Source organism: Carassius gibelio, chromosome B25, assembly GCF_023724105.1.
Source record: "Carassius gibelio isolate Cgi1373 ecotype wild population from Czech Republic chromosome B25, carGib1.2-hapl.c, whole genome shotgun sequence".
Classification (NCBI taxonomy): Eukaryota; Metazoa; Chordata; class Actinopteri; order Cypriniformes; family Cyprinidae; genus Carassius; species Carassius gibelio.
In genome coordinates, this window is record NC_068420.1 from 16,819,526 (window position 1) to 16,843,576 (window position 24,051).

Genomic DNA, 24,051 nt, shown 5'->3' on the forward strand with positions numbered 1-24,051 from the left:
TATAATGAAACTAAGCTTCTTTGTTATGCACTGTGCATGATATTAAAAATGGCAAATCAATTTGTGCAATTTAAATTTGACATTCAGGACTTTTGCTAATCTCATGTGATCCTCAGATTTAAACTAATGAACAGTCATTCTACATCAGTGTAATTAGTTGCAATGATGTTTCTCTAGTACAAAAATAACAAAATCTTCACTTGCTTATGCAAATATGGCACATTATGCATGCACACATTGGGACAATTATGAATATTGATTTTCCTTCCCCTTTCACATGGGCAAAATTACTAAGATCTGCTCCGAGCAGCGTGTCTACTATAACTGCTTTTAGATGAAAGACTCAAAGTCTCAAAAGATGGTATGAGAATTTGACCAATACTTTTTTTCATAGTTTGTTAATTACGTTGATTTACATCTACTGTTTGTGTGATATTACTGGGCTTTTCATCACAAATCTCAGAGGGAACACAAACATGAATCGTTTCTGACAGCATACATCTGACCTCTGATCAAACACCAAGATGCGTTTTTCATCAGATCATATTTCATCAGTAAACTTATGGAAAAAGGCTTGCATGTAAGTATGATTGGAGTCAAAGGAAAGTTCTCCGGCATCTTTTGTTTCTTCTCAAGGAAAGACGGAGAGGAAGATGGAAATAGTGAACCGTAGTAACCTGATTTCTGTAGGGATCCTGAAGCACGCTTGCAGTATTTGAAACATGCGCACTAATTACGTTTTTCCCTGTCTGCGCCAGAGCGTTACAAAGACAGGCTGTTTTATTGTGTGGAAAAAACACCTGGTTTTATAATGAACTGAAAATTCAATACAGTCAAAGTCAATGGGGTCAATTCTTTTGGACCCATTTTTTAAAACTGTATGACAACAATTAAAGCAATCATTAACCCACAAATGAAAATCACCCTCAAGCTCTTCTAGGTAAATATGACTCCCATCAGACTTTCATTAAAGATGTCCTGGCTCTTCCTATTTTTATCAGTAGTCTAAAAGAAGTCAGTATAAAGCGCATCCATCCATAATAAAAAGTGCCTCACGTGTCTTCCTTTGGGGGTTGGTTGTTGAACAAAGGCCTTCTGTAGCGAATCAATGCGTTTAGAAAAATATCCATATATAAAATTTTAGAAACTGTAATCTCTAATGTCTGCTAAATGTGGTACATGCGTTCACGAGAGAGTGGCGTTCCAGAGGGTGATTCGGGACGTAATTTTCATTTTTGAGTGAACTATCCCTTTAAGGCTCTTTTTTTTGCAGTCTATAAATAGTCATTCAGGTTTTGAGGATATGATGACCGAATTTGCATTTTTGATTAAACTGTCCCTTTAAATGAACTTTATTGTGAGATTTTTACTGCGTTTATTTTTATTTGGATTAGTCGGGGTTCAAATACTGTTTTTAAGCATTTCATGCACTTTTTTTAAGGGTTTTTTTCATGACTCTAGGTTAATGAAATATTCACAGTTTTTAGTTTTTGAGAATTTCATTTACACCGGAGGCAATATGACTGCTATAAGATTGATTTGGCACAATATTGTGGCCATCTGGGATGGTCAGAATTAAATCTTGCCATCGGTCTGCTGGGAGTTTATTGTCAGTGTTTGATGAAGACCTAATTTCTCAGTGATATAAGGCTGTGTGAGTCTTATCTCTGTGGGATTTCAACATCAGCCATAAAGCAGTAATTTTGTATAGTTCAGAGAGCTAGTGTTGTGGAAGGGGCTTATCATCTTCAAACATACTTCAGACAAAGGTTAGACGGCGATCAGTTGATTTAAACCATAAAGCTCTGTGTAAATAATTCTAATCTGATGAATGTCCCATGGACTTTACATTGAACAGACCGAAGATAAAGTTCATCAACATAAAATTAATTCACCCCCAAATTGTCAACATTTGCTCATGTTGTTCCTTTTTTTCTTTGGATGACAAAATAAGAAATTTAGAAAAATGTTCACGCTTATCTCTTTCCATACTGCAAAAGTGTTTGGTTTATGGTTCTTGTCTTTTGATGAATATATATTAGTGCTGTCAATCGATTAAAAAAATTAACTAATTAATCGCACAATTTTTTAAAATTAATCGCGATTAATCGCGATTAATCGCAATTAAAAGACTGAAACTTTTTGGATATTTAAATGTAAAATGTAAATAATTGATGTAAACTCAAGACAAAGAAACTATTTAAATTCAAAATATGATTGTTTATTGGAATTTTTGTTTAACTTGTAACACAGATTTTCTCATGTAAACAACATACCTGCAATAAACCATCAATATCCTCCAAATTAACTGTTGGCTTGAAAGCCATATTTATTACAGAAATAAAAACACAGGCATGTAAGTACCATTTGAATTTCAAAACAATCAATGCCAATAAAAAACAAAAATGATTTCCATGTTGAATTCTAAGTGGACTGCAAAAAAATTCCAAAGTATAGTCATTGCCAGTGCTTTAAGTGGGCCAGTACTCACAGGTACTCAGTACCGCCACTTCCAAATATAGCTCTTGAGCGTACCGCCACCTCTCCGTGCGCCCAGAACGTGCTTAGCGTACCGGTACGCTCATTTGGATATCTGTTTTAATAGAGGTTTTAATCTTTTACCTGCACTGCCGATTTTCAGAGCGCCCTTCACAATGCAAGCTTCCTAATTCATCCCACCCAGAGCAGAAACTACATTACCCATTCACCCTTAAGTTATACAAGTGAATAGCGCATGTGTCGCTTTTCCCACTGTTAAGTGTCAACAACTCAACGTGGCCGGAGAAGGTGTGTGAAACTCGTTGTGAGTTATACTAAAGCAAAATCTTGAGTATTTATTGTCTGATAAACATTAAAAACTGTCTGCGGAGGTTGAGTCGTCCTGCAGCCCCCGCTGGCTGCTCATTGGCTGCAGCATCTTTTTTCTAAGTTCTAAACAAATACCGTAGACGGCAAGGCACAAATTTAGATATTCATTTATCTAATTAATCTAAAGCCTATGCACAAAGACAATATGATCTTTTTGTCCCCTTTTTGTTTTAAAGCTTGATGTAGAGAGAGAGCGCAAGTTGCTGCAGCTGAGGAGGACAGTGATGCACGCGCACAGGAGTGATTGACAGTTCGCGGCACTGTGTACAAAAAATACTCCGCTACACAATTATTTCGTTATTTTTGTTTAAGCTTATTAACGTTAGCGTTACAGAAAGGTCTGATTTACGCACTGTTACAGTCATTGTTTTTTTTTTTTAAACAATGACATTTGAGTTCATGATTTTAATGTTGCTGTTTCTTGTGGCAGACTAAATGAAGAGTAATGTTTCTTGTGGCAGACTGAAGAGTAATCCGGCAGAGTTTTTATACTGAAACTTTCCGTCTAAAAGTACTTCCTTGGTCTTATCCATATTTCTTTGCACGTTGAACACACATAGGCCACAACTGGAAATAAAAAAAACTGCAACCGCGTTAATTGCGTTATTTTTTTTTAACGCGTTAAATATTTCAAATTAATCGAATGCGTTAACGCGCTAATTTTGACAGCACTAATATATATATAATATTATTATTGTTATTATTATTATTATTATTATTATTTCTTATTTGGGAACCATTCAAATTTTTAGGGTAAGTAAGGTAATGTAGGTGTAATATTAAGTAGCAACTGATTTCACAGTTTATAATAATTAATAACTGAGCACCAATAATAATTTATAATAATTAAGTAGCAAATCAGCATTTTAGAATGATTTCTGAAGGATCATGTGACACTGAAGACTGGGAATTCTGCTTTGCATAGCAGAAATAAATTAATTTTATTTTAAATATATTAAAATAGAAAACAGTTATTTTCAACTGTAATGACATTTCACAATATTACTGTAATGTATTTTTGATGAAATAAATGCAACACTGCTGAGCATAAAAGACTTATTTCAAAAACATTAACCATCTATGTAGAAGTATTGATGTATTTATTTCTTCTTCAGCTGTGTTCAAACTGAAATGGCATCTAATTTTAGTCTGCAAAAACAAAACTCATATGTTAACACAAAATCATATGGCTTCAAAAAACTACAAATATAGCACACAGGTTGTCTTTCCATGCTGAATGGCTTTGGTGATTGTACATTGCTCTGATAGATACAACACATCTTCAGTTCATCTCCAGCTGACCATGAGAAGACCCAGACAGCTGTTTTCAGACATGAAACCTCTGCTTTGAAGCCAGAGAAAGCCAGAGCGTAATGTTTGTGAATGTCATCGTGATACAAATGACCCGACAGCCCGATGCGTTTCATCTCTCATTTCATGAGAGTCCCGCCGAGAGAGAGGAACCCGGCGTCCTCTCAGCCCCCTGCGGAGATCAATGACGCAGCCCTCCATTACACCCCTCTCTGAGAAAACAAAGATCTGATACTGATGCCACGAATGGCTGGTTGAGCGAGTTGTAAATGAACTAAGGGCAAATGGTCATAATTTGTCACTGTTGATTTTACATGCAGCGTTTGTGTCACCATACTGTGGTGAGACCAAATAGATCCAAAAGACCCAAGGTATTGACATGTTGCCTGGTCTAAAAAGCAGGATAATCATAATTAGGCAATATATTTAAGATAAGCAAGTATATCCAACATCTATTAACAGTATGAATTGACTACCACTAGAAGTTTCTGGGAGTAAAGCCGTTGTAAAGCATGGTAATGTGTGAATTGAGTAATTTCGGACTATTTTTGTGAGACATAAGGAAAACTGCATGGTGTTATTCCTTCCCTTTCCCTCACTGAGCTCACGCAGAGCGATGCCTGGCAGCCAATCCGACATGCAGCTCTGGCCAGACCACATAAACACACTACAGCAGTTAAAGCTCGTCTCGGGAGCCGCTTCAAATCAGCCCACAACTGTTCTGAAATCAGTCACGTCTGATCGCCATTATAGACAATACAAACCCACAAAATGGTGTTATTTTTTTTCAATTTTATGACTTAAAAAAAGTATAAAAAATAATCCAACTGAAGACAAGAAAACATTTTTTTTTATAGAGGAACAAGTGCCTTTTTATATTTATGTGTCATTATTTGTATTTCTTTAAGCTCACTTTGTAAGTTAATTGTTTTGTGGTGTTTTGTGTTGCATTTTTTTTTTTTTGTATTTATTATTGTTATTATTATTGTCTTGCAATGTTTTGTGTTGGGTTTTGTTGAGATTTTTGTCTTTTGATGTTTTGTTCTGTTGTTTTTCTTCAGTTTTTGTGTTTTGTTTTTCTTTTTTCTTTGAGGTAGTCTTGTTATTTAGTTGTGTTTTGTGGCTTTTTTGCTGTTTTGTATTGTGTTTGTGATTATGTGGTTGTGTGGTGTTTTTTTGTTTTTTGTTGTGTATAATTGTGTTTTGTGTTGTGTTTTGTTTTATTTAGTTTTTTGCTTTATGGTCTCTTTTATGTTGCTATGTTGTATTTTGTGCCTTTTTTGTGTATTTGTTTGTCTGTCTTTGAGGTGTTTTTTGTTATGTAGCTTTGTTTGTTGTTTTTGTTTCATTTATTTTTAAGTGTGTGTGTGTTTTGCTGATGTTTTTTTAGAAAATGACATGAAATCGTGGGATTATTGCTGCAGAATAAGAGGAAGTTTAGGATCAGGAAGCGTTGCAAGCAAGACTTAAACCTGTGTCACTCACTTGAGGCCTGCAGCTCATCCTGCTCCTCATGTGTCCCAACGCTGTATCTCAGCCCTCACCAAATGTCATGAATAACTGCTTAAGTCTGACTTCTCTCACTGACGAGAGTTATAAATCCCTCACAGTCTGACACAGCTGTTCTCACTCTTTCATTTGTCTCTCTATTTGTACAGAAATGTCTTTCTAACAGAATTCATATTATATTGTTTACTTGTGTAGTAGAAGGTTTACAGGCAGACTTTTTTCATTGTGAGATGGTTTTTTGATTTTAGTCAGATATATTTCCGGTTTGTTTGCAACAGTTCCTTTAAATATGGTGATCTCACTGTTTCAGTGAAGACTGATACAGTCTCTGAGTCATCTCTATTACCAGATATGAGTCGTCTCAGAAAGCCCAGAGGACATGGGACAGATGTGCTCATCTGGTTTTATGAAGAACTCTGTATTCAGTGATACAGCCTGCACCCAAACTATTATATTCAGCGTCTCGTTTATGAAACTAATGACAGTATAATGTCTGATTGCCACTGTCACTGTGTGTAAAATCAATGACGGGAAGCATGTTACACAAGTCTTCAGCTCTCCTTAGAGATATTTTATGGCATTCTGCTAATGAACATACGTGAAGTTTGTTTTATTAAACTGCTGTAATTGAGTAATAAATGGATTATGCAACGTTAGGAAGAAATAGCTATTTAAAGGGATCATTTAAACAATATTAACACTCTGTCATTTACTCAGTTGCTCCAATTTCTCATTTCTGTGGAACAAAAATCCATCCATCCATCCATGGTTTTCATTAATGGAGGTGTATCTGTTAGTAAAATGACATTTCTGAAACAAATTGGATTGGGATTAAAGGCCGATCTTTCCTCAGCACCTCCCCCTCTCTCCGTTCAGGGACTCTTCACCCTCAGGATACATGTGCGTCACATGACCACCCCCTTCATTAGTAACATAACAGATTGTCATTTGCATGCTTAGGTCCCTGTGAGAGGAAGACACGTGGTGTGTGTGTGTGTGTGTGTGTGTGTGTGTGAGTGTTTCGGGGTTGAAGATGATGACCCTTTAATGCTGGATCCTGAACAGGCCTCGGAGGGAGAAAGTCATTGGTAAAACACTCATGTTGCTGCTAATTGCTATGCGAGGTGTTGATTGGCTTTCAGCGTCTGAAGTGACGTCCTCTAATGGAGATGAGGTCACTTCTGTTGTTGTTTATGAGTGAATCAGAAGCGTCTCATATTTAATGGGGGGAAAAATGCATCATTTTTAGAATTAATTATGAAGTTTGGTTAATCTCTGCTAACAGTGATGATCAAATGAATTTGCTTGTTATAATAGAAACACTATCATTTCAGATATGAAAGCCAGCTTAAATTGTTGATCAGCTGTGGTCGAAGGGGTCACTGGAATCTGCAGCTTTAATTCACCAACAGAGCCTCTAGCACTTTAAACGCTACCATTATTTGATAATTTGTCCACATTTAAAATGTCTATTTATTTATTTAAGCAACTTAGGTCATCCAAAATGTACACAAGTTTGATTGGAAAAAATGTAGCACTAGAACATTTGTCCACCAGTGGATCCTCTGCAGTGGATGGGTGCCGTCAGAATGAGAGTCTTGTGAAGTGAAAAGATCTGTGTTTGTAAGACACAAATCCATCAAGGGATTTTTAACCTCTGCTTTCTCCAGTGAAAATGTCATTCTGGCTGAATCAGGAGAGAAATATGCACAGATCAGGCACTGCTTACACATAAAAACAGCTCTAAACACACAGGTCAGTGGGTTTTGATGTGGAAGGGGGACAGGTGATGGACTTTCTCACTGGAGGAAGCGTTATTATGAATAATGGACTCATATTTTAGCTGGAAGCAAGGGTTTAAGTTAAAAACATCTTAAAGATGGATTTGTTACTTGTAAACACACAGCTTTTCATTTCACAAGACAATATCTGATGGATTGGAGTCATGTGGATTATTGTGATGTTTTTATCAACTGTTTGGACTCTGATTCTGGCGGCACCCATGTACTCCAGGGGATCCATTGGTGAAGCAATGCTACATTTCTCCAAATCCATTTTTTTATAAATAAACAAACGAATCAACATCTTTAATGGCCTGATGATAAGTAAATATTATCAAATTACAACTTGTCCTATTCCTTTAAGCTGTAGTCAGTTCCAGTGTTCAGTTTACCACTTGCTATAATCTTCCTGAAACACATTCCTCTAGTCAGATTTTAATGAACAGAGGAACGCAACAAAAGAAGCACATTTCTTTTGAAAGCTCTGTGTGCAAATCCAAAACCCTCCCTACAAGATATCTTCTCAATGGCATTTTGAGGCATTTGAAATTTTTCCAGTCGCTCACAGAGAGATTTACAAACGGGTGTCATTATATTTCAAAGCCGGAGCGCCGAGAGGAGCCTGATAAAGACGAGGCTTTTAAATCCTGCTGGGCGACTTCTTTCCTCTGGAGACGTGAGGCGGGGAGCTCTCCTCCAGTCAGTCTCCTTCTGCCGCTCCGACCCTTCGGCTGTTTGTGCAAGTTTTCAAACGCGCTGCGCTGTCGAGTGTGTTCAGCGTGATCAGGCTTTGTTCTGCTTTTATCAACAACCGAAGACTCAGCGTCTCGTTCTTTCTTGTTTTAGGGTTTGCTTTGGTGCGCTTACATCTGTACATGCAGGAGTCTTGAACAAATCTGACCATAAAGACTGTAGTTCACACCAATATATCAATGTTACTTTTTATATATGAACATATTGTTACTGAAATTAAATTATAATGTAAGAATTAAAACTATGTAAGAATCTTCACCGTCAATGTTTTCTGGAAGTATTCCTGAGCCCATGTTGTGATTTCCATTACAGTATCATTCCTGTATGTGATATACTGCTGTCTAAGAGCTGAAGATCACGGGCATCCAGTCTGGTTTTCCGGCCTTGACCCTTACACACAGAGATCGTTCCAGATTCTCTGAATCTTTGGATGATATTATGCACTGCAGATGATGATAACTTCAAACTCTTTGCAATTTTTCTCTGGGAAACTCCTTTCTGATATTGCTCCACTATTTTTCACCACAGCATTGGGGGAATTGGTGATCCTCTGCCCATCTTGACTTCTGAGAGACACTGCCACTCTGAGAGGCTCTTTTTTACCCAATCATGTTCCCAATTGACCTCATGAGTTGCAAATTGGTCCTCCAGCTGTTCCTTTTATGTACATTTAACTTTTCCGGCCTCTTATTGCTACCTGTCCCAACTTTTTTGGAATGTGTAGCTCTCATGAAATCCAAAATGAGCCAATATTTGGCATGACATTTCAAAATATCTCACTTTCAACATTTGATATGTTATCTATATTCTATTGTGTATAAAATATAAGTTTATGAGATTTGTAAATTATTCCATTTATTTTTTACCCACAATTTGTCCCAACTTTTTTGGAATCGGGTTTGTAAGTTGCATCTATGAATACTGTGGTTTTTCCATCATGGTAGAGTCTGAAAACGTGGGATTACCATAGTATCATTTTCAAAACACTATGGTATTACCCTGGTACAAAGGAAACCTATTGTACTTTTTGTTGGCTCTAACATTAAGATTTGTTATAACAGTAACTAGCAGAAACCATGATAAACTTTTGTATCTCTTTCTGATTGGGCATATACATATTATGATAAACATGGTAAAAGGGTCCCAAATTCACAGGAGTCATTTATATTATGAGAAAGATCAAGAACTTTTGTAGAATTGTGTTCTGCTGAGAAGGAGGTGTGTTCCCCTTTAGGGGTCTTTGAGAATTTTTTAACTCCAGCCTGGTGTGACCCTGAACCAAAAATTACCTTTATGTTTTTTACAACTGATTTGCTCTTTGTTGTCTGGTCTGAGTATTTAAGAGAAGTGACAAAACTGAGTATATCTCATATGCTCCATACAATGTATCTTTCTGAAGTCAGGTATATTATTATTTACTCAAATGTAAATATGTTGTATTGTGTTACTACCTGCGCACATTGACTAGTTTAGTTTATTCTCTAAAACACCTGAGTGCTTTGCTATGCATTTTAGACCATGTGTCTTAAATTAGGATAACTGTTACATGTGTGACTATGTTAAATTTGTTTGTCTCCAGCAAGGTTGCCACGAGGTTACAATGCGATTCACAATTGCACTTTTCTTTTCTTAATTGGCTTTTAATTGTTTCATTATGTAATTGACATGATATAATTTTACTTGACTAATAATAAATTGTTATATTTGATTTATCCTAAACATGTCTGAAATCATTATGACTAGTAAACTGTGAGAAGGCTTTTGTTACTGCAGATCTATGGCCAGGATAGGTCAAACTGAAGGCTGGAGAATGATTGGAGCGGTAGGCACATCATCAGAGACCTTCAGATTTCTGTCTATCGCTAATGTTAGCAAGTTGTATGGGAAAAGACTAAATGAACTACACTTTTGTCATAAGCAAGCAGTAGGCAGCAGGCAAAACATGTATTAGTCTACCTACATCCTCTGACTAGCATCAGACTGGCGAGTTTGTGATCGTAAAATCTAGAGCTAGAATAAATGTACACTAAATTCAGAAGCGCATGTAAAAGACCGAATACGCATTAAACCTTTGACCAGGCCGCTGGATTCTGCTTTTTGGGCCAGTGGGTGGATCCTTACAAACTCACTACAATAAACCCACCGTCACAGATTTCATTACTCAGTCTCGCGGTCCAGCAGAACAGATCACGCTAGAACACAACATGAAGGAAACAAATGTCTTGTGTTATCTGCATGATTAATAACAACAGTGTGTGGAATAATCAAACAGTAAATGAAGTTATTCTGCCAGCCTCACAGCCACTCCATCTAATAACTGATGCAGGATCACTGATAAGTGCTAATGGCCTGAACCATCACTGTTTCTCATGTGCCATGTCTGGTGTGTGAAACGACTGCACTACTGACGTCTTCTGCAGAATTACAGGCAGCAGGATATTGTTTAGAGAGCAGAATCTTTAACATCTGAAAGTGAACCAGACGGTTATTTACAACCCATTCTCACTCCAAAGGCGTCAAAAACCGAAGCATGGTCAAGCGCCCCTAGCGTCACTTTTATGACGCCAAATGTGCCTCTCGGCGTCGACTATCGAAGCACTACGACCTTCATTGCTTTCAGTGGGAAACTTTTGGCGTCAGAATTCGCCACGAGGACATGAGATGTTTATCGCTATGAAATCACGTTCAAGAAGTCTCATTCAGCACACATCGCGCGATACTTGCTATCAGTTCCACAGTTTGGGTGAGTAGTCGTATATACGCTCTTTTAATGCCTTTTATCAAATGTATTCTGTCTTCTTTATTAATCAGATTAGTGCCATATGTTTAATCTCTGTATTATATCGGTCATCCGCGGCTGTCTTTGAGTTTCATTGCGTTTAAATAAATGAACACAGCTGCTAATTAGTGTGATTAAACTCTATCTGTCACGTGACGTGCCATAGACCTTCGATCCGTTTTATATTATTATTAATTTCAGGATCAATGTCGTAAGTTGTATTTGTAGTAAAATCATGGTAATCACGACACAATAGTAATAAATGAAATGTGAAGTTAAAACACAGTAAATGGGACATTAGTAACTGTAACTGTAGTTTTACTATGATATATTAATAATCAATACAACAATACAATAATCACCAAACCAGCTATGTTTGTATCACTGTAATGTTAGTGTTTTTATGTGCTTTTATATGACAGATATCACAGTAATCATGTGTTCTGTACCATGCTTTTAATACCTTTTAATGTGAATCCAAAAAAAAAAAAAAAATCAAATTAAAAATAAATAATAAAACATGTATTTTATAGTTTTTATATATATATATATTTTTATATATATATATATATATATATATATATATATATATATATATATATATATATAAATATTTTGCTCACAGATCATTATTAACATTCTGTATATAATTCAATTTTATTTTCTCTCCCCTTTTTTATTATTTTTATTTTTAGCTGAAAAGACGTAAAGGCAGTCAGCCCAGTGGTGTTTCTGGAGAGGGATTCCTTCAGAAATGGAGAAGACAGAAAGCTGCGGAGGCAGATATTTGCAGCAGTAAGTCTGTGATAGTTTGTCTCTTTTATCAAAAATTCCTGCTGTTATAATTTGTACAGCATTTGTTGTTTCTTAAACTGTTGCACTGTCCAAATACCCACACTTGCCATCTTTTCACTTGACCACTTGATTACTTATTTGAAGTCTTTCCTGTATTTGGCCTAGTGTTCGAGTGAGCATGATGACCACAAGTGTGTGTCGAACTTTTCATGACCTGATGACTGTGTTTCCCAATCCTGATCCTGGAGAACCCCAGCACTGCACGGTTTTGGTGTCTCTCTTATCTGCCTTGGAGTCTTCACTGATGAGCTGATGAGTTGAATCAGGTGTGTTTGATCAGGGAGACATCTCAAATGTGCAGTGTTGGGGTTCTCCAGGACCAGGATTGGGAGCCACTGCCTTATGGGACACTTATGTGTTTAAAGAGATTTTTAATATCTAATTATCAATATTTCACATACTGTACATTGGACAGCTTTCCATGACCTCTTGTGAGATCTCTGCAAAAAGTCTGACGATTTATTCCAAAACATGATGCATGATGGGATACACTAAGCTTTGTATAGCGCTCCAGAGCAGTATTGGAGAGGTTTAGTGTGTGTTAAGGACGCTGTGCTTTGGCATTATTAAGACCGGGGACAGTCTTGTGCACACACTGTCACGTACACACACTCTCAAGTGGCCAAGACTGCAAGTGTGGGTATCTGGACAGGGTCAAAGTCTTAAAAATGATCCCTAAACACATCACAGTCTTAATAATCCAGTTTAATACTTGTATGATATTGTACAAGCCCCAGGACGGTCTCATCTGACACTATCAAAGAATTCATATGACTATAGCTTGCTATTAATTACTTGCTTTCAATAATGGATTCATTTAACATTTAATTATACAGCATCTTTACAGAGGTGTAATGTACAAGCTGCACGTAATTAATAATATGTCCTTCCTTCTGTCTTACAGGATTTTTTCCAGATAATGCTGTTCTTCTTTTTCAGGTCTAAAATATCGAGCTCAACAGCTATTTTAAGAGCCAACCCTCACAAACCTTCCTAAAACCTAAAAGAGCTATTACTGAGTCTCAGCGAATCTTGCCACGATCAGCTCTTCCCAGGTACATTTGTTTACTCCAAAAATGCTCTGGTCTGAATCTTACTTTAAATTAACTTAATTATGTTTAATGAGCAATATTAATTGCACAGAGAGTAAGTAGAGATTATCTTGTTTCACAGAAGAGAAGGAAGACCAAGGATATGATTTGCTCAGGATGAGGAATGAAGATGGCCATCTTGAGCTCAAACAAACAGAAGTCCTCTGGTATGTGTGTGTTGAAGCAATGCTGTGTTATACAACATTTTATGATGATCTCTCACAGAACTGGTCATGTCAGCCTTGATTTCGTTTTATACTATTACAATTACAGCATGTTAGCAAAGTGTGACTGGACATTTTTAATATTATGTTTTTAAAAACACACCACCTGTTTTATTAGCAGACAAGTGTCATGAAATTGGTTTAGTTGATATAAACACCAATTGACATTATTTCATTGTTTTGTAAATGTTATGTTATTAATTGTGAATTGATAGTTGATTGGTTTGAAGCCAGGCCTTACACTGCACAGACTAAAACACATTTGTGAGAGAAGTCAGGAACTTTGGAGAAAGATTCTAGAGGAAAAAAACACATTTACTGCAACAACAGATGAATTCTAGAGTCTCTGAGAACTACACATGCTAATGTCTCATGAGCAAGACCTTTGCTTCTGTAACTTTTTCTTAATTCTTGCAGAATGACATATTTATTGCAGTATTTTTATTTGTACAGATGATCTCATCAGCCAAATGAGGGGTTTTGACCAAGTGATGCTCTTGAAAGGAGTGAAAGAAGAGGATGTGGTAAATTGTCTTCAGAGAAAAGCTTCTCAAAAGATCTTAAAACAGCTTGAAGAATGGTAAGTGTACAGTACTACAAGGGTCATAGTTACTCACCCTGCTAAAACCACACAGAACATAAGCTGCGCTCTCTGTCCATTAAACAACTTCTTCTGCATTGTTTGTTTCACTTTGACCAGGTCTGGGATCTTAGGACTGAGAGATCATCTGGCTGAGAACAAGCTACACCACATCAGTGCTGGATATCAACCACAAACTGTTTCCAGACACGAGAGAAGAAGATCACGATGGGGAGATGAAACCAGTTTAGATGTGATGATGGGAATCATTATTTTCTGAAACAGTATCACATGTCTTATATGTATCACATGATCTGTATCACAGTTGACTGGATGGGACTGTGTGACTTTTAAGGACATTTCATCACTCATCTGTGTGAACTGATTTATATATGAGGTTAATGTATCTTTGATGATAATTATTTTCATTGAATCTTATTTGTCTTGATGCTACTTTATCAACTTTATAGTCTATGCTTCAATAAAATGAAAATGGTGAATATTGTGTTCTGAAGATTCTTGGTAAATACATCATTTTACTAGGTAGGCTCATATGTGTTTATTTTAGACTTGGAAAAACGACATATTAATTATTGGGATTATTTTTTTATTTAAGACATGCACATTTTTGATCGGATTAATAACATCTGGGACATCAGTACACCAGAAAGTAATTTTTTTATATTTTAGTAACAAATATGCACATTTTTTGTGAAATACAGGGAGTTACAAGATTAATTATTCTGCATTACAAGATGGTGCCATGGGCTTTATTGTTACAAACACTTGAGGGATAACTGAGAATGTAGCAGGAATGATCAACGTGGATCTTGTACTGCATTAAAACCAAGAGCACGCACATTACTGATGTCCAGCACATGAGGAGCAAGATACGGGGGTGAGGAGGACATTTTTACACTGATTTCGGCTAATTAGTTATATATAATGATAATATATATATATATATAAATATTCTTAGCACTGCATGAATTTGTCCTTGTGTAATAGTGAAGTATCACAATGTGTATACATTGTCCTTGATTACTGCTTTACAGTGGGGAATAGATAATGGCAAGTTGTTGCAGGTTCATCCATTATATTTCTTGCCATTTACTTCAAAAATCAAAGAAATAATCTATTATTTTCATTATTAAATCATTTCTTTATAATTTTTCCATGTTTCATCAGATGGCCTCACAATGTCCTGTCAAAAGGTATAATAGCCATGATGAATAGAATAGAAAACAGAGGACTGTGAAAACTGTCAGATATAAATGTGACTCAGCTCAGTTTGTTGTTCATGATGAGGAGAATACATATATGTAGGTTTTACTGCCCTGCTACCCCCAGGGGCCCAGTAGCACCCCCCGGAAGAGCCCAAAACTGTACATTTCAAATGGCTGTAAATCAGAGTCCAATTAACATATCAAAGAGAAAATGGGCAGGATTGTTACTTATGCTATGCTGATAAAATAATGTTGAGCTCAGTTTTCAGAAATAAGTGGAAAGCTGGCATAAAAGCATTTTAAATATTGCTCACTGTAAAATACCACATTTCAGCCTGCCTCTCAAATATATCATAGAGGTTTGCACAATAAACATATTTAGATATCCAGTTTACCTTAAAATAAATAATTTATTTAGTTTCGTTAATAAAAAGTTTTAAACTACATTACCCACAAGCCTCCGTCGTTCTATCTATAGAAAGGCAACACTAGGGGGCTGTTTTTGTAGTTCATTGAAGTTATGCTTAGGGTTAGGATTAGGATCTCGCTAAAGATGTCATTTTTCTCAAGATAGCAACACTTCATTGTTGACTTAATATATTACTAATGTGATGATAGGAGCAAAACATACTTTTTAACATGATGCGCTGTTTAATATGGGTTAAAAGATAGTCCAACCACAGACTGTCCTGAAAAGTCATAGCCAATGGCATCTAAGCTGAGCAGCAGCGTCACACTTCCTTATCCATGTATGACAGATGTCTTTCGTTTTTCGGCTGAAGGGATAGATTCGGTTAACAATAGATTAAGCTTGCTACTTATTAGATTCTGTTTTATTAACGTCTTCACCTTCCTCCGTTGTTCAGCTTGACAAAAATTGGGCAATATTGATGTGCACATGCCCAGCAGTCGCAGTTGTATCCAACAGATAGATTCCTCTCATTAAATATAAGACACATTTTTAAGATTTGTATTTTTTTTTTTTGACCAAAGACAAATATATTTACTAATCAAATGACGTGCTTCTAAAATTTACATTGTATATTACATTGTGTTTTAAAGTTAAAATTGTTCACATTTGTGTTTCTGTGATTTACCATTCTCTACCATTTGAACCCTAGGAATAAAAACAGAAATTATAAATGAATGAATGAACAAATAAATACATAAAGCATAATAAACATGCATATTTTTGTAAGGATCTTCCATTATTTATTGATATGTCAAACTCATTTAAAGACAACATGCCCAAATTACTACACTGCATCCTCTGTCACCAAGCTCGTTTTTGCCACCATAAAGAATAAAAAGGCAGTTATGTTGTAAACATTAACTATTTTCAGTATGCAAATGAAAATGCTTTTATTAAAAAACAAAACAGTAAATACAGTATGTCTTTCAGAGAACACTGGAAAAAGATCAATTTTATTAAAAAAATTAAATTGACCAAAATGTTATACAACACAATGTAAATGTTTCAAACTCACAAAAAAACACCATGAAGACATGCATGTCAAGTGTGCAATATCATCTATAAAACTCTATCAGCACAGCATTAAATAAACACTGATTGTCTTAACAGTGAAAGACAGAGAAAGTGTTCAGGAAAACAAACACCTGCTAGCTTTGACAATAACATCATGAATTCACTTCATGACTGGAGCTAGGGGATGACTGTGTATGAATATCTCCTTTACTAAAACTCTTAATTAAAGTCTAAAAAGTTCACTGTATGAAGCTTGAAAAAGAGAACAAAATGCTTTATCAATACGAAAAATACTATTTTTAACTATTGTTTTCATCACTGGTTCTGTAATGTATTCATTATGAGCTTATAAATAAAACAAAGTTACATCTTCTGCAAAAATCAAACCACTGCAAAGTCTAATCACTGATCCAGGGACCATATCTGTGTGTGTGGGGGATAAAGAGTTAACGAGGTGAGTCCTTGTGCATGATGGAGAACTGCAGTGTTATCCTCAAACAATCCTGTAAAACAGAAATATTACATTACATTCAACTTATACATTACACTGTGTTTTGTTTAGACCATAAAAGCAGCCTCTGTAAAGATGCTGTAAAATTAAATGTTAAATGAATCCATTATTGAAAGCAAGTAATTAATAACAAGCTATAGTCATATGAATTCTTTTGATAGTGTCAGATGAGACCGTCCTGGGGCTTGTACAATATCATACAAGTGTTAAACTGGATTATTAAGACTGTGATGTGTTTAGTACAGTATGTGAAATATTGATAATTAGATATTAAAAATCTCTTTAAACACATAAGTGTCCCATAAGGCAGTGGCTCCCAATCCTGGTCCTGGAGAACCCCAACACTGCACATTTGAGATGTCTCCCTGATCAAACACACCTGATTCAACTCATCAGCTCATCAGTGAAGACTCCAAGGCAGATAAGAGAGACGCCAAAACCGTGCAGTGCTGGGGTTCTCCAGGATCAGGATTGGGAAACACAGTCATCAGGTCATGAAAAGTTCGACACACACTTGTGGTCATCATGCTCACTCGAACACTAGGCCAAATACAGGAAAGACTTCAAATAAGTAATCAAGTGGTCAAGTGAAAAGATGGCAAGTGTGGGTATTTGGACAGTGCAACAGTTTAAGAAACAACAAATGCTGTACAAATTATAACAGCAGGAATTTTTGATAAAAGAGACAAACTATCACAGACTTACTGCTGCAAATATCTGCCTCCGCAGCTTTCTGTCTTCTCCATTTCTGAAGGAATCCCTCTCCAGAAACACCACTGGGCTGACTGCCTTTACGTCTTTTCAGCTAAAAATAAAAATAATAAAAAAGGGGAGAGAAAATAAAATTGAATTATATACAGAATGTTAATAATGATCTGTGAGCAAAATATTTATATATATATATATATATATATATATATATATATATATATATATATATATATATATATATATATATAAACTGATATGAATGAACTGCAAGATGGAAAAATACATGTTTTATTATTTATTTTTAATTTGATTTTTTTTTTTTTTGGATTCACATTAAAAGGTATTAAAAGCATGGTACAGAACACATGATTACTGTGATATCTGTCATATAAAAGCACATAAAAACACTAACATTACAGTGATACAAACATAGCTGGTTTGGTGATTATTGTATTGTTGTATTGATTATTAATATATCATAGTAAAACTACAGTTACAGTTACTAATGTCCCATTTACTGTGTTTTAACTTCACATTTCATTTATTACTATTGTGTAGTGATTACCATGATTTTACTACAAATACAACTTACATCATTGATCCTGAAATTAATAATAATATAAAACGGATTGAAGGTCTATGGCACGTCAGGTGACAGATAGAGTTTAATCACACTAATTAGCAGCTGTGTTCATTTATTTAAACGCAATGAAACTCAAAGACAGCCGCGGATGACCGATATAATACAGCGATTAAACATATGGCACTAATCTGATTAATAAAGACAGAATACATTTGATAAAAGGCATTAAAAGAGCGTATATACGACTACTCACCCAAACTGTGGAACTGATAGCAAGTATCGCGCGATGTGTGCTGAATGAGACTTCTTGAACGTGATTTCATAGCGATAAACATCTCATGTCCTCGTGTCGAATTCTGACGCCAAAAGTTTCCCACTGAAAGCAATGAAGGTCGTAGTGCTTCGATAGTCGACGCCGAGAGGCACATTTGGCGTCATAAAAGTGACGCTAGGGGCGCTTGACCATGCTTCGGTTTTTGACGCCTTTGGAGTGAGAATGGGTTGTTATTTATCATGTTGACTAGTGTGTGTGTGTGTGTGTGATTTTTAATGTGTTTTACTTGTGTGGTAAAGTTGTGAACCTGTTTTATGCTGATGGTTTTATCGTGTACTCTATATATTGCATTGTTTGCTTCAAAATGATCCCTTTTCGCTTTTCTTTTCTCCTCATTCTCTTTGTTTTCCAGCTGTCCGTTCATGCTTATATCATTTCTGCCTCGACTTCTGAATTATTGACTAGTCTGGCGTCTCTGGAGATGAGGGAGCGTGGATGGCTTGAGTCAATGTTGGGTTGTATTGAGCCGCTGAAGAGAATGTAGACCCGTCCTTCATATCAGTCACTTAAGTGACTATGTTTTCTTTTATATTCCTCAATGCTTTATTTCCCATTGCTTTTAAGTTCTTGATAGTCGTATTTTAGTGCTTTTGAGATGTGTTTGTATGTTTCTGTCAATAGAAATATGACTTTTTAGGTGAAGAAGTAAATTAGGGCAACCGGGGCTAATTGTCACAAGGGTTATTTGTCAGTAACTATGGTTCAATTACACAGTTGCTAATTTGCTAATTGGACAAATAGCTGAGGTCCATTTACATAATTTAATTCAAAATATTAACAAAAACTATAATAGTACTGTATATCAATTATACTAACATAACAACTCCAACCCGCCCTATTTTTTTTATTAAATATGCATTATTATTATTATTTTTATTAATGTAGTGACTGTAAAGATTTCCAGTTCTTTTATGAATAACATTGTATTTGTTGTGGTACCATTTCAAACTTTATTCGGTTTAATTGCTCCTCAAAAGGTGTTGTTGGGTTACGAACAGCGTCACACTGCACTGTGCGGGTGTTGTGACTTAGAGCGGTCTTCTTTGCCCTGCCTATGTTTAAGAAGCTTATTTCATAAGAAGATGAAAAAGTGAGGGAGACCTGGAAAAAACCTTGATTCCGGCGAACTTCAGATTTGTGCTTGAAAACCAAACATGAGAGTAGTTACATTATCTTGAATTTTTCTTGTCTTTTATTTCGTTTGAAAGCGACAGGCATTAGCCCAGCGATGTGAACAATGGGAACGACTCAAGGTTGCAGTGCGATGCAGCGGTAGATTGACTTCCAGAGGAGTCGCGCACGCCTCCTGCTGTGAATAGCATTTAAACTACAGCTGCGTCTATTGTGAACTTACCTGTTGCTTAGGAACCGCTATGATTGGATGGATCGGCTCTTGCTTAGCCAAGGTCTCCTTGTTATTCTTTGTATAAAGAAACCTTGGTTTAGCTTAATTAGCGGTGCTTTCATTTGTTCAAACCCCAACCCTAAGTATTAAGCTTCAGCGTGTATGTTTCCCCACACCATTTGTCCTGAAAGTGGGTGTGGGTTACTTTTTTTTATAATGAAAATAATGAAAATTACCCCATTGTTTACTCACCCTTAAGCAATCCTATGTATATGACTTTCTTCATTCAGATGAATCCAATCAGGGTTATATTAAAAAATGTCCTGGCTCTTCCAAGCGTTATAATGGCAGTGAATGGGGGCTGAGATTTTTAAGGCCGAAAAGTGCATCCATCCATTATAAAAAGTGCTCCACATGGCTCCGGAGGATTAATAAAGGCCTGCTAAAGTGATTCAATGCATTTGTGTCAAAAATTTGTTTTAAATCCATATTAATCTCTTGTTTGCTCTAACTATTGTTTTGTTTACAGCAAAGGAAAACCAGTCTACTCTTGGCCTATATCGAAATCCTCCAACATTACAGCTTATAAAGTTTTAAATATGGATATTGTTCTTCGCTACACTTCATAAGGTCTTTATTAACCTCCCAGAGCTGCGTGGAGCACTTTTTATGATGGATGGATGCACTTTATTGGACTTCAAAATCTCAACACCCATTAACTGCCATTGTAAAGCATTTTTTAATATAACTCTCTACATATTAAATTATTATATAGATTATATTCGTCTGAAAGAAGTAAATCATATACACCTAGGATGGCTTGAGGGTGAGTAAATCATGGGGTGATTTTCATTTTGGGTGAACTATCCCTTGAAGACATATTTAGAGACCAAATATAATTGAGACCTAGTAACCAGTCACAACACCCTCTTGATGATCTTTCAAAGACAGTCAAGCCTTCGAATCTTGCTTTTTTTCATTTGTTAACTGTTTTGAAAAAGTTGTGTTTGTCCTAATGAGTTTTGCTCTGTTGGAAATGCCATCTGCCTAACTATATAAAGAATAATTAACAAGCTGCTCATGAATAATTAAGCTCTTTGTCTATTAGATTTCTGAACACAGTTGTGTCATGTGACATGTAAAGGACTAAAAACCTTAAATTGAAACTACTGAAAAAGATCCATGGTACTACTGCCTTGTTTTGTTTTGGACATGGTACAATGAAAATTACAATAGTTTTTTTATATTATACCATGGTAATACCAGGTGTGTTTTTTTAATTATTACTATTTTATAAATAAGTCTCATGACATTACTGTACTTACTTGGACATTGTATCATGGCAATACTTTCTTTTTTAATAGAAGATGCATGGCAAACATTTATTTATTTATTCATCCATTCATTTATTTATATGATGGTACCATGATAATACTATTTTGTAGTTTGGGCAAGTATTGGCATATTAATTTGAACAATGTATCATTGTGATGCCATGTTTGTTTATTTATTTGGGGAAAAAAAGTCCATGATCATTCTTCATGATTTGGATATTGTAATCTTTTAAAAATTTTGTAAAAAAAAAAAAAAAAAAAATCTGCAACAATACCGTAATTGTTTTGTTTATTTTTATTTCTTAGTTTAGTCAGGTTTTTTTTTTTTTTTTTTTTTTTTTTTTTTATATTGACCTGAAACCATTCATTACAACATGGTAATAATATGTTTTTAATATAATACCATGGTAATACCATATTTTTTATGATGCCATGAAAAACAACTATTTGGACAATTGTCATGATAATAACACATTCATGTGGATATTTTAATCTTGTGATCATGTTTTTTTTCTGCAACAATACCATGATTTTTAGTTTGGTCTTGTTTTGTTTTGACATAAAATTATTAATTACAACATGGTAATTGTAATGGGTATATTTTTATATATTATAACATGGTAATACCATATTTTCGGATGGGACCATGAAAATATTTTTACCCATTATATTATGTTATTATAATATCATTTTCAGTTGGGCATTGCATTGTGGTAATATCTGTATTACCATAATAATAATACAGTACATTTTTACACATATATGTGACCACAAAAACCAGTCTTAAGTCGCTTCATGGTCCATGAAGGTATTTTGTAAATTTCCTAGCATAAAAATATCAAAATGAAAATTTTGATTAGTAATAAACCTTGATAAGAATTTGGACAACTTTTAATGTGATTTTCACAATATTTTGATTTTTTTTGTTGTATCTCGGCTAAATATTGTCCAATCCTAGCTTAGATGATGTATAAATCTCAATTTCGAAAAAATGACACTTAAGATTGGTTTTGTGGTCCAGGGTCACATATGCCAATATTATGGGACATTATAATAGAATTAAAGTCTATTAAAATCTACTGGATATACCATGGTAAGTGTCACATTTTTGATAGGGGAAGGTAAATCTGCTGGAATCAATTTTTGTTTAGTAATACAGCTTACATACAAGCCTGATATCTTACACCAAACACACAAACTCATGCTGATCCGTCTGAAACACGGTTGTGTTGTCCAGCGCATGAGCCATTTGCTGAACTGCCATTTGGTGGTCATTTAGGTGTAATTGTTTTAGCTTTGTGAAGCGTGTCGGCTGAGGTTGAGGTGAGATGATCCTGACCTCCAGCTCTCAACGCACCTGGACTGATCTGTGTAATGGTGCTTTTAGTGAAGCTTCATGCCACGCTGGGCGATATCTGCACGGCAGACTGGACACATGAATTCTTGAAAGAGATGCTGCAGTGTCTACATGTGTGTGAGCAAAGACACAACGAATGATTCACAGTCAACGAGATGAGACCATCGGACACGAACTGTTAGCTTTCACGTGGTCTCCTGATCTGTGCTCTAATTGTCTGCTTTAATGATATGAAAACAGATCTTGAGCTGGTCTCAAAAACCATCATGGGATTTGGATTCATTCGGTAAACATGAATATGAATAAATATTAATATGCAGTGGACTCATTGTGCAAGGACCTTAATTCTTGAACAGTTTTTTCTGTTATTCTGTTATTTAAAAAAAAAAAAATCTTCAAAAAATTCTTACAAAATTAAATTAAGTTAAATAAATACTCCAAACTTGAATGTTATTGTATACTTGAGTAAGAAGTCAAAATGTGATCACTATTTTAAGAAATTGTAGTTGGTATTGCCAATATGGCACTGCTGTTTTGAGTATTTTATTTTCCCTTAAAAATGGAAGAAAAAAACATAAAACCCATAAATATCATAAATCTATTTTTTGTGTGCAAATATTAGATCAAAGAGTAATATATCTGCTTTTACCAATTTTTTATTTTTACATGAAATATCTTACTGTACAGCTGTTTAAATAACTATCATCCTGTGATTGTTATTTCATGAAAGGATCTTAGGCGATTTTCCAAACACTAGCGCACAGGATATCCATATTTTACAATTTTCTAATAGTTTTAGACAAAACTACATGCCATTACATGCAAAAATGTTCTTTGAGTGCTGCGTTAAATGCCTGGAGTGCAGTCAGTTTGCAACAAGAGGTTGAATTGTAAATCCATCTCGCTGTTTTCTCCATTTTAGGAGCTGGAGGCTAGAGAGAGAGAGAGTGCTAATGTTTCTCTATATTTTGATCTGATGCCCAAATAATGAGTCGCTTATGAATAATAAATCCAGATCGTTTCGTCTGACCTTGCGGGGGAAATCGGTGGGCTGCGAACGGAGAGGTGGGAAGGGTTATCTATGTGAATGTACTTGGGGATTCACTTCATCACTAATTATAAAATAATAATGATAATAAGCACGACTGACTTGATTGAAAAGATGCCAATCAATAGTCGATTGGATCAATTCTCTAATTACATCAGCTAGATGACACTACAGTACGTGCCTTTTATCAGTGAGAAACTGACACGCAGAGGGTCGAAAACAGGAGCAACGATGGCCGTCATCAGAGAGGGCAACTTCAGAGGAACAGCTTCACTTCAAATAGATTGGAAGGGGGATTTTTCAAGGCACTTTGCCATAAATTTTTCATCTGCATCTAGCTTTGAGGCATATGGGGGAAGGGGAAG

The 24,051-nt window shown here is 35.5% G+C and overlaps 2 long non-coding RNA genes across 4 annotated transcripts; one reads left to right on the top strand and one right to left on the bottom strand.

Moving 5' to 3' along the window:
- Positions 1 to 10,715: 10,715 nt before the first annotated feature.
- Positions 10,716 to 14,251, top strand: LOC128014509 (uncharacterized). Of its 2 annotated transcripts, XR_008183565.1 has the most exons (6): positions 10,716 to 10,965; positions 11,697 to 11,796; positions 12,796 to 12,911; positions 13,030 to 13,114; positions 13,625 to 13,751; positions 13,872 to 14,251. It is a non-coding gene; the product is annotated as an uncharacterized LOC128014509 (long non-coding RNA). The 2 variants fall into 2 exon arrangements; XR_008183566.1 differs by lacking the exon at positions 10,716 to 10,965 and having other exon boundaries at positions 11,640 to 11,796.
- Positions 14,252 to 16,568: 2,317 nt separating this feature from the next.
- LOC128014571 (uncharacterized) lies at positions 16,569 to 18,772 on the bottom strand. Of its 2 annotated transcripts, XR_008183581.1 has the most exons (4): positions 18,522 to 18,772; positions 17,680 to 17,779; positions 17,354 to 17,514; positions 16,569 to 16,966 (listed from the first exon to the last, which is right to left on the bottom strand). It is a non-coding gene; the product is annotated as an uncharacterized LOC128014571 (long non-coding RNA). The 2 variants fall into 2 exon arrangements; XR_008183580.1 differs by lacking the exon at positions 17,354 to 17,514.
- Positions 18,773 to 24,051: the final 5,279 nt, after the last annotated feature.